Source organism: Condylura cristata, unplaced genomic scaffold (genome assembly GCF_000260355.1).
Source record: "Condylura cristata isolate star-nosed mole 26May11 unplaced genomic scaffold, ConCri1.0 scaffold00025, whole genome shotgun sequence".
In the NCBI taxonomy this organism is placed as follows: domain Eukaryota; kingdom Metazoa; phylum Chordata; class Mammalia; order Eulipotyphla; family Talpidae; genus Condylura; species Condylura cristata.
Window position 1 is genome coordinate 18,469,913 of NW_004567126.1, and position 11,681 is coordinate 18,481,593.

The 11,681-nt window shown below is 51.8% G+C and overlaps 1 long non-coding RNA gene across 3 annotated transcripts; it reads right to left on the minus strand.

Moving 5' to 3' along the window:
• Positions 1-1,387: 1,387 nt before the first annotated feature.
• Positions 1,388-6,623, minus strand: LOC105854042. Of its 3 annotated transcripts, XR_001145778.1 has the most exons (4): positions 6,532-6,623; positions 5,160-5,298; positions 4,497-4,643; positions 1,388-3,960 (listed from the first exon to the last, which is right to left on the minus strand). It is a non-coding gene; the product is annotated as an uncharacterized LOC105854042 (long non-coding RNA). The 3 variants fall into 3 exon arrangements; XR_001145776.1 differs by lacking the exon at positions 1,388-3,960 and having other exon boundaries at positions 4,418-4,643; XR_001145777.1 differs by lacking the exons at positions 1,388-3,960; positions 6,532-6,623 and adding an exon at positions 5,894-5,933 and having other exon boundaries at positions 4,418-4,643.
• Positions 6,624-11,681: the final 5,058 nt, after the last annotated feature.

An 11,681-nucleotide genomic window follows, 5' to 3' on the forward strand; every position in this document is an offset into this window, starting at 1 on the left:
CTGATTGTTTTGAAGGGTTCCTTGTAGGGTGGGGCCCCTGTGACCCGACAGCTCTGACCTTGCTTTGGGAATACAGAACTGTAGGTAACAAAATGGTGGCCAGGCAGGCCATTTAGCACTAGCAGACCCACATAGAGGTAAGTCCCTTATTAGTATGTGATTTGAGACCATTTTCTTCTATTCTGTGGTCTGCCTTCATACTTTGATAGCGTCCTTTGAGGCACAAAGGTTTTTAATTTTGACAACGTCCAATTAACTTATTATTTGTTTAGAAACCACTGTTTAATTCAAAGTCACGAAGTTTGTGCCTATTTCTTTTGTCCAAGAGTTTTATAGTTTTAACTCTTTCATTTAGGCCTTTGATTTACTTTGAGTTGATTTCAATATATGGTAGAAGGTAGCAATCCAACTTCATTCATTGTGGCTCTCTAGTTGTTCCTGCATCATTAGTCGCATTTGTTGAAAAGACTATTCTTTCTCCATCGAATTGTCTTCACAGACTTGTTGAAAATCAATTGCCTGCGAATGTGAGGCTTTATCCCTGGACTGTCAATTTCACGCCATTGATCTATATGTTCCCTGTTATATTTTAAGCTCTTTTGAAAAGATGCCTTATTCATCTTCATATTCCTGACATCTGTTAGGGTCTGGGAAAATGGAGGTAAATCTGCGTAACATCAGTTGAACTGAATAGAAAGCAGCAGCTCTTGCCTGGGACCTGGTGAAGGACGAGAGGCAGAGAGAGGGGGAAACCCTCGGTGGAGCAGCGACTCAGCACCCAGCAGCACAATGCCTGGCAAGGGGGGGCCAGCCTGAGACACCTCGGAAGCGAGCGAGGGCGTGGTGAGGGCCGAGAGGGCAGTGTCGGGCTCTCACTTCCTAAAGGAGTGGTTGCGAAAGAGAGAGTAGGTATAAAAGTCTGCACCAAGAGAGGGTGGGAAGAGGTGTGTACGTGTGCACCTGAGCCGAGGATGCGTGCAGGCAAGGAGGGGTCCCTATCACCCAGAGAGCTGAGAGGTGTCTGGGAGGCAGCTGTTCTCTTTATGGTGATTTCTGCCTGTTGTTGCAAAACAATTGCTGTGCACAGTCTGGCACAGTCACAAACAGGCCGAGCCCAACTGCACACACACACAGAGCTCCCCACACACAGCTATGGGCCCCTTTACAGGGGCAAGTGTATAGCAAAAGGACACAGTGCACCCTCTCCCGCACCCCTTGGTTTCTCTTAGGTTTTCCTGGTCTGCTGTGCTGTGGCCCAGGGCACTGGGTCCTTGACAACGCACCTCATGAAGATGCAGCTTCATCATCTTTGTAATAAAAAACAGAAGTGCTTGTCCCAACTTTTTTTTTTAAATATTTATTTATTTGTGCATACAGAACTGGGGTACAGGCCAGAGGTGCAGGGCTGGTGAGAGGATTCATTGGAGACATAGTGGGGAGCAGAACAGGCAGATTAATGCTTGTCCCATGGACTTTTGAAGAACCCTGACAGCCAGCCTCAATGGAAGGACAACAGGAATGGGGGTGGGGTGCAGGAGGAGGAGAACTGAGGCTGAACAGCAGGGAGAGAATGGGAGCTATCCAGTGATCCAATGTAAGCCTCCACCGCCTTCCAAAGGAAACTGGGAGGTCTTGTTATTATTCTCCGAGGAGACCCACAGGCATTCTTGGGATGCCATCATATCTGAAGGCTCAGGAGGAAGCAACTATAGTGGCTTTCATTGATCAGGCCTTTAGGCCACTCACTGCCTTTTAGGAAGTTCAAGTCTGGGTGGGAATAGAATCGACAGGAGGAGGGGGCTGGGGACAGGCCCTCAGAACTCAGCACACTCCGAGTGGGGAGCTAACATGACTGGACACTGGGTGCTGCCTCTGGCTTTCCTTCTGCCCAATTCAGCTGTGCTGGTTAGTTTCAGCCCCTGTGGGCTGTAAGTGGGCAGCAGGCCCACAGCCTCCGAGTACCAGAGCTGGCATGGTCAGAGAACCTGAATGTATCGTCTCCTGCCTACTTGGGGGAAGGCTGGGTGCTTCCTCAGGCCAATTTTGTCCTTCCCAGGTTGTAGTGCTTAGGCTTTTGCACAACTCTCAGCTGTGAGGAACGTGCTTCACACACACACGTGCTCCTCCTTCTCCACTTCCCTGTCTTCATGGTGATATTTGGTTTCTGGGGACAGACCCTACCGGTGGCATCTTACACGCTGACAGTGCTTCCTGCCTTTACCAAGCCTGCACGGAGTATGTCCTCCAGACTCCCTGGCAGACCTGCATGCTAAGACACAGAGGTGCAGGCTGCTGGTTTGTTGTTTGTTTGTTTTGACACAGAGCAAATTGGTGAGACCCGCTAGGGGCAGACCTGAGGGGTCTGGGCGTTCAATTTCTAATTTTTCCAGTTTACTTCATTCCCTAAACAGAACCCATGCTCAAGAAATCCCTCCTCATCTTGCCTCATGTTGTTTTCCTTCAGGGGCGTCCCTATTCCACCCCATATCCCTGGTGTCTGGCAGGGACTTCTAAGAATGGTCTTCTGGAGAGACCCCCCCCCCGCACCTCTCCCAACCCCAAGCCCCAAGCCCCACTTTTCTAACATTTCCTTAGAGGCCTAGAATTTGAAAGCATTGGCCAAATCTGGGACAATCTGAGCATGGAAAAGAATATGATACAACTGATTGTAAAACACTGAACAAATAGAGACCCATCAGACCATGGTGACTGCTGGAGAGGCAGGGAAACAGACAAATAAATAAATAACTGTCTGAACTGTGAGGCAGCGAGAAACTCATTTACCATCATTGGAGGTGACTGTGGAGCCAATTCCTTATTTAGGAAATTAGTAATTAAAAAGAAAGAATTCAACATTTACCTTGCCTTTTAAAGAGGAAATGTAGTTAATTCCTGTTGATGAGAGACAACTTTTCTTTGCAAAAATACTAGCCAACAGATGTGAAAAGAGACAATTAGAAAAATTATCATTTTGCAATATTCAAAGACACAATTGACTCAAGCTAAGGTCACCAACAAATGATACTGCATTGAGGATATCTTGTTGAAGAACAAGATATTCCAGGGGGTTAAGGTTTTGTCCCACTAGTTATTTGCTATTTGTCAAAATGGCAAATGAATGTTTTCAATATTCATGTTTTCAGATCTGGCAGGGGTCACCTTAACCAAGTAATGAACATTAGTGGAACAACCTGGCATTCTGTACCTTCGGATGCGAAGAACTTGAAGTTGATAGCATCACTTGTGAAGTTGTACTAATTATCTATTGAGGCATGTATTAGTTTGCTTGGATGGCTGCAACAAAATACCAAATGCTGTTTATTCTCACAGCTCTGGAGGTACGGGTCCTCCCTTTCGTGATCATAGCATTATGGGATTTGTAGTCCTTGGCGATTTGGATCTCTTCGGTCATGGTGGGGGTGGAATCCATAAAACCCGCGTTTGTGGAGTTCATTCCGGACACCTTTTCCCCCAACACTACAGACAGTGTGCCCTCCCCCTCTCCACTGCTCCCCAGTCCAGCGGCAGTCACTGGGGGTGCACACACAGACAGGGGTGGTGAGAGTTTTCAAAGAAAATCTCTGTAAGGTCTTGAGCTTATCTTCTTTGAAACCAGTGACAAAATTGGTTTTCTGATAGGAAAGAAAGGGGTCTTCAATGATGGGGAGAAAGGGGCCTCCACCATTGGCATCAATGACTCTGGAGCGACTCCGAAGGTCTGAGGAAGGCCAGGGCCACTCGAAGGAGGACAGGATGTCCAGTTCCCGGGAACTTGGAAGGACTGGCTAAGGGGCAGTTGCCCAGCAGGGCTCCTGGAAGTGGCAGGCTGGGGTGGTCTTGATGAGGACAGCCCATCCATCTGCAGGCTTGCTCTGGCCCTCAGCACTGAACTCCTCAGGAATCCCCCAGCATCTATCCTGACTTGGACTGGCTTGATCCATCCTGGGCTTTCAGTAAATCCTAGTGGGGATTAAGATGGCAAACTGTGGAGGACTCGGTGGGCTGGGGAGGCAAGCCAGGGGGAGGCGATGGCAGTGGGGGTGGGGCGCCCTGACCCTCCCCTGTTCCCCCACACTGCCCTCTCCAAGGTCTCTGGCCTCATTGTTCTGTTGACCCCTCTGTCCCTCTTTATGGCAGGGCCTCCCCACCCCCCCCACCATTTTCCCTTTGAAAGCCTTCCCTTTCCTTTGTTTTTTTTTTTTTTTAAAGATTTATTTATTTGTGCATACAGAACTGGGGTACAGGCCAGAGGCTCAGGGGTGGTGAGAGGCTTCACCAGAAACAGAGTTGGGGACAGAACAGGCAGATTGACGAAGTACACTGCTGAGGGGAGCAGCGGGCGGGTCAGGAGAGGTCTGCCGGGCCACGTGGTCACCTCCGGGGCAGGCGGGGATCGAACTCATGCGGAACTGGCTTTAGCTTCTCAGTGCTGTGCTTTAACCCGCTGCGCCACCAGGGAGGGCCCCTTTCTTAGTTTTACCTTTTCAAGTCCTTACCATCTCTTCGGTGAAGCTTTCCCAGCTAACTTCAGCCCTCGTTTAATCAATCATTCATCTTACAAAGTTTTGTGGTTGTTGAACCACCAGGGGCCAGAATGCAGAGATGAACAGGCAGAGCACCTCGGTGCTTTCAAGGAACTCAGGCTGATATGTAAATAAGCAAACAGAATGAAGACACAAAGGTTGGGGAGAGATGCCTGGCACCTGGCAGGAGCTTAGCTGCTGCAAGGATGGATGAAAGGCCGAGAGCAAGGACGTGAGCTGTCCCTCAGGGCCCTGGACTGGGACGAGCTTCTGGCTCGGGAAGCCTGAGGCTGGGCACAGCCAGGGAGCCACCCTGCGTCCCCGCCACGACTCTGGCAGCTCCTGGGCTGTCTGCCACACTAGGGTCACGCCGTCTGTGGCAGACCCAGTCCGCATCCTCATCTGAGGGCTGGACGGTCCGGTACCGGTTTCCTCCTCCACACACCGCCTGACCTACTGGCTACATAGCCTTGCTGGAGCACACAGATGAGGTTTGAAGTATTATCGTTGATAGAGCCTTCCTAATCCCTTTCCAATCCTAATCACCATCACTACAGCGTGGAGACAGTGAACAGGTCTCCTTGATTGTGTAAGATGTGCCTGCCTGGCTCTCCAGTCCGCCCCCTTCCCACCCACCTGCAGTCTCTGGCGGAAAGGCAGCCCTGGTTGGCCATGTTTCTGTGTGTCCGGTGGCTTACGAAGGGCTGGTTTAAAAGATTCTGTCCAGACCGGGAGGGCTGGGCCAATCAACTTCTTGTTCCCAAAAGGCTGAACCCTGAAATCCAGGAGGATCAGACAGTGACCTCAGAGGCAGAAGCTGGCACAGTCAGCCAGAGGCCCACATGTAGGTTCTGGGCCACCCTGGACCACAAGCCCCACTGAGACGAGAAAGACTCAGTCTTCTGCCATTAAACTCCTGTTTACACCATTGGAGTCTGTTACAGGGCAGGGAGAGAGGGGCACCACTGAACCCCTAAACCTGCCTGCTCTAAATAGCTTCTGCCATCTGCTGCATCAAGATAAGACAGAAGAGCTTTAATGGAAAGGAACTTTAATACAATGAGTGTGCAATACAGAAAAGACAAAGAATCTAGTTTCTAAATCAAACACCCAAAGTTACCCATCCCCTGGTGGGTAAAAGTCCACCCAAAAGGGATTGGCACAAAGCAAGGCCTGAAAGCCCGTCACAAGGCTAAAGCACCTTCTGGCCGGGACCCATATAAAAGGGCCAGAAACAGCCAGACAAGTCTGGGAGGAAAAGAGCAAAATCAAAATCAAGATAAACACTGCCATAGTCACCTCCCTGCCGGCCTCCCACCCACATCTGTTTCAACCAGTCCAGGGCAAGGAAACAAACGCAGTTTCTTCACCTGTCTCTGCTCCATGTGGCTCCCTCAAGTCACCTCCTGCTCCATCCTGCTTCCTTCTCTTCAGTCTCCCCTCCAGATTCCTCTCTCCTCTGCTCCGCCCTCCTTCTGGGTGGGGCAGGGAACCTGGAACCTCCCTTTTCCTGGGGACCCCTGTTACAAATCCTCACAGCTTCCTATAGGGACTGCACCCCCACTTAATATGTAAGGAAACCAAGGCACAGAGGAGTTTAATGGCTTTCTGCTATGCCCAGCAGTGGGTCTCAGCTCCTGAACCACACCTAGCCCGCAGAAGCTCCCAGTGCTAGAACTTCCTTGGGCCTCTAGTTCCCGTTTATTATTCTGCACATCTCCTCATGCATACTCTCCTCCCACACACAAGCACACTGAGCTTGTCTAAGGGAGTCTGTCCCTCATGGAACTGGTGTATCGTTCAAGCTCAATTCAGTTGGGCATAAACATGAAATATTTAAATTTTTTCTCAAGTCACTTTCCAATGGTATGCTGTTGAATCTCTCTTTTCTGTCCCCTGACAGTGTCTCAGGCAGAATCTAGAATTTCTTTTTGGTTATAAATATTTATTTCGTTTTGGAAATAAATCCAATTTAAAGCTCCCCATCTCACATCTGATTGGAACTCACCTTTCTTGGTGGCCGTGGCCCCAAAGCCTGCAGCAGGCTGGGGTAGTCTGCTCCTTAATCCTCCCCGCCAGGGTGGAGAGCCAGAGACAGCTTCCCTCTGGCCGACTTCCTCTCCCTGCTCCAGGGCACTCCGGGGTAGAGGCCAGCTGAGGGGAGGGCGCCTGTACCAGACACTGGCACTAGGGGGCAGTGGGGAGCTGAGAGGGCCTTTCCCAGCTGAAAGTCGGTTGTGCTTCTCTGGCCCATGTGGACTCACGGGCTTGAGTTCTCCGAAGTGGGGGTTCTAGTCCAGTTCACCTTTTCCAAACCCCTTACCTCCTGGCCCCTCATATCGGGCATCCCAGGGCCAGGCAGGCTGCCTTCTTGGGTGGGCTCCTGGCCAGGGGGCTTTGGCAGTGCCCCTTGGCAATGTGCCTTGCCCTATGGACGGCGCCTTCGCCCTTGCCACAGCAAAAGCCTACCACGCTGGCTGCTCTGCTGTCCCTAGGCCACCTCCACTCTCCAAACCCCTGCCCAGGCTGGTGCAAGGCAGCTCAACAGGCCAGCTGCCTAAGCAGATGTTTTCTGCCAGAGTGAGGAGCCAGGGTCTTCTCAGTGTAGGCTCTCCCCATGGCCAAGGCAGTCTTGGAGCAGGGACCCCGACCCCAGGCGTGACATCCGCTCCCACCAATGCTGTTTCTGTCAGGAGCACTGCAGCAGCTCCAGCCAACCTGTCATTCACACCTCCGAGAGAGAGTCGGGTGGTGCCTGGGCCAGCATCAAGGCAGGCCCTACGTGTGCTTGTTTTAGCATATAGGGATCTTGATGCCCCTTTTCTCACCTTTGGGTCCCAGCAGCCTGCTGTGGGGTGCAGTAAATAAAAAGGTAGTAAAAAAAAGTAGTAAAAAAAGTAGGTTTGCACCTCAATATGTGAGCCCTGAGGGAGGCTCTCGGAGGGAGCAAGGTGCTCAGAAAGCAGCCCACTCCTCGCCACAGGGATGGTGCTGGCCCGCCCTCTGCCTGGACTCTTCCTTTCCTGCTCCTGCTTAGTGATATTGGGGTCTGTTTCCCACCCTCCCTGGATAAGGAGCAAGACCTGGGGAGGGTTAGGGTTTTCTGGAGGGCCAGGTGCTGCTGGTGCAGCTAACGTGCCCATGGCCCACCTACTCCGGGGTCAGGGGGCCTTTCCCCTCTCTCCTTCTAGGTTGTTCTTCTAGACCCCTCTGTGTTGTGTCTGCCTTGTGTTCTTGGCTTCCCAAGGCCTTCCTCCGGCCCTTTCATCCACAGCCTCATTGCTCTCCAGAGTTCCGGGCCACCTCTCTCCAGGGCCACCCTGTCCTGAGTGCCCGCTGGCAGGCTGGTCCAGGCCTGCACTGGCAGATTCAGGCTCAGCCAAGCCATTTCTGTCTCAGGTTCCCACCCGAGAGCCCACACGTCAAGTGGGGAGAGGCTGTTCTGTGTCGTGGTGGCTCCTCTCCACAGAGCACATGCCCACCCAGTGGGATGACGGTCCTTCACAGATCTGCCAGAGGCACACACCCAGCTGGTGCCTGTCACATACTCTGTCTCTCTCCCTCTCTCTCTCTCTCACACACACACACCACTCACTCGCTCTACAGAGGAGGCCGAACACAGGGATGTTGCAGACAAGGAAAAATTATAATGTTCATTTAGAAAGCAGTAAAGAGGGGATTTCAATTTCCTCTGAAAATCACAGCACAATTCTTCTTCCATGGTGGTTTCTGCCAGAGCAGCGGGAATCTGCCTTCAGACCCAGGGCATTGGGGGAGGTTGTCAGGGAGGGCGGTGTGGGGTGTCAAGTATTGGGGTTATGACGGCAAGGATGGGGGCTGTATGTGCCAGGACTTGGGGAAAGGGAGGCCACTGTGGGGTGGCCTCGAGGGTGGCCGAGGGCACATGCTCACACACCGTCCCACAGGCCTGGGCTAGGATGAGGCAAGCAGGCTACATGTAAGGCGTTGCCACCTCCTGAGGGCTTGTACAAGTGAGTCCTAAAGGCACAGGAGCGGGCAGGGTATGTGTCAAGGGGTCACCACTGAGTTAGACTCCCAGAGGCTCTTTGCGTGATACAGACAAAAGATGGGGTGAACAGGTACAGGGAACAGAGTGAGACAAGTGTGTCTAGGGCAACATGGTAGTTCAGGAAATGATGATGGTTGGGATGATGTTTCTCTGTCTATCTGGGAAGACTTCTTGGAGGAAGAGGTAGGGATGGCTTGTGGAGCTGCTTGAATTATGGCGGGAGTGCTGCACGCCTGTCCGCATAGGTGTGTGTGTCAGGGTCGAGCTCAGCTGGTGGACGCCAGGTTCTAGGAGGATTTGTGGCAGTGCTTTGTGAAATTTTGCCCGTTCCCTCATGTTAGTCTCTAGCCCAGTAAGTACCTACCACCTGGTGATAGACCGGATAAAGTGTGGAGAACACCGGGAAGGGTTAACCGAGAGCAGGCTCAGCTAAATGTGTGAACTAGGGCAGAATTCATCCCTTAGGGTTTCTTGCTTTTGTGACAAAAGTCCAATAATTTTCTATCTCTTTAGGTAGCGGATAATCTTTCATTTTTTTCTCTCTCAAAAGATAGCCATTGATGTGGCCATTTTATAAATAAAGACAATAGGATATTGTAGGGTGTCAGTAGTAGTTTACTCCTGTGTAAAGTGAGAAAGTAGGGTTGGGTGATCTTTAAGGATTCCATTCAGCACCCAGATTTTATGGAAATATACCCTAGACCAGATCCCTAAAATGTCTGGACAGTGTTTTTGCTTGACCTCAAGCATCTCTTTCCTGTTGCGCTATAAGCAAAAGACCACAAACCAAGTGGCTTAAAACAACACAATTTTTCTTGTATAGTTCTAGAGGTCCAGGAGGGTAAGACTCACTGACAGGAACAGCTGTGCTCCTTCCGGAAGTTCTGACAGGAAAGTCCTTGCCTTGTCGAGCTTCCAGTGGCGGTCTCCACCTCTTGGTTTGCATCCCCTCTTCCATCGTCAAAGGCAGCAAGGTAGCACCCGCTAATCTCTCTGGTCTCTCCTTGCACTGGTACACGACCGCCTCCTTCTTAGAACCCGTGGTTACCCTGGCTCCACCCGAATAATCCAGGATAATCTTCTCCTCTCCAGATGCTTAATTTAACCTCGTTTGCAAAGAGTCTCTTTATCCTGTAAGGTAGCAATTTGCAGGTTCTGAGAATGAGGATATACACATCTTTAACAGGGTATTATTCTGTCTATCATGTATTCCTCTTCCTCTTCCCGTCTCCCCGCCTCCCCCCACCTGTGCTAAAACCAGCACTGGGAGTATATCCGGGAAAGAAAAGGCAGTGGGTGGAGCCAGCATCTGTTCATCAGTAAGCGACGTTTATTGAGAAGGTGGACTGTGTGTGAGAAGGTGGACTCTGGAAGAGAGCGAGGAAATGCGCAAGTTACGATTAGAGGGAATTCAGTTAGATATCAGAAAGCACTCAGACTGAGAACTGCCTAATGGGGGAACCTTAGCAGGAAGGCGAAGATAGAGCTCGGCTATTAAGGGTGCTGACTATAAAGCCAGATGCACTTGCCTTGAAACCCAGCCCCCCGCCACTTCATCCAAGCATGTGTGACCTTGGACTTCTCCGGGCCTCCTAAAATGCCAATAAAAACAAGAACTGAGTGGAGTTTTGAAGATTATGAGATAGTGTTAAGAGCACTGAAAGTCTCACGTTATCGGAAAGTGGGGAATGCCCAGGCCGGTCGGGGAGAAAATGACCTTGGAGTCCTTGTGGCTCCTTGAAGGAGGAATCAAATCCTCACATGCTGAGGCCCCGAGTAGATATTTTCGCTATTGGACGAATTCAGAGCCAGGCTGCCCTTTGGCAAGCCCTTCTGTGTCTGGTTCACAAGGCCAGCAAGCAAAGTGGGGGCTATGGGAGGACCCGGCAGGAGCAGGGGTAGACCATGTTGAACTCTGCCCACTGGATGGGAGCCAGGGTGGGGCCGCTGGCTGGGGCCCTGGAGAGCCAGGCTCCAGGTTGAGGGCAGGGAGTGGCACCCCTCTCTCCAGTGGAAACACGCCCCAGTCAGTACACAGCCCGCTCCACTCTGTCAATATGCTTAATGATTTGTGATGTGACTGATACAGAAAATGAACTTGCTATAATCCATCTGTCGAGGAGGAAGTGGTGACAGAGTTGCACGTTCAAGGGGGAGCTGGGGGTGGGGGTGGGGCTGTGCCTGGCCCTGGAGCTGGGGCAAGGGCAGGCGCGTGGAGGGCAGGCAGCAAGGTCACCTGTTTCCTGCCAGCACCCATCAGGAGAGATGGAACCACCCACCCTCTGGGAAAGGAGCGAGGTGGACAAGCTGGAGGGGATATCTCCAAGTTAGGGTCAGGGGTGAGAAGTCCACACTCCCTCCGCTGTCCCCCAGGGGCACATGAGCAGTCACACCATCGCAGGGCTCTGGGCCCTTGCCCTGCTCAGGTCCCCTGGGGTTCTCTCAGGCTCTGAGCCCAGCCCCGGTGTGTGCTTTGCTGCCTGTAGCTTGCCGGGGCAGCTTTTGGAAGGTTGCTCTGGGTTCTGGGAGCCACCTGACTTGGATGTGCTGGGAGCTGATAGCTCCTCTCTCCCGGCCCTCCAGAGACAGGTGCACAGCGCCTTTGCCTCAAAATGGGAAAAAGCCCTGGGGTGTCCTTAAGGGACTAAGCTAAGCCTGAGACTCTACTTTCTTAACTTCTTCCCCTTCCTGTTCTAATGGCCCTGTGACCTCATTGGTTTTGCTGATCCAGACCTCATAATACCTTGCTGAAACCTTTGCTCAGGATCTGCTTCTTGGAACACCACCTAGGAGGGCCCCTAGACACAGCAGGTTCGGAGGAGCCCCAGAACTATCTGTCTTTGGCCCCCATCCTCGGGTTTCTATCAGGTTCTACAGTGCGACAAGGTAGTCAGGTGCCCGGCAGCCACACCGGCGCTGGAGAGAGCAAGGCAGAGACAAAACTGCTCGTGAGGGCTGCACCCCACTGTGTGCAGGTGTGCGTGAACACTCAGGCCTGGTTCTGGGGGATTTTCATGCATCCAGCTCAGCCCCTGCCCCTGCCTTCTCCTGCCCAAAGTGGACTTGCTTTCCTACGTCTGCTTTGCTTGGACATTAAACTCAATTTATTATTCAAGCATCCATCATCT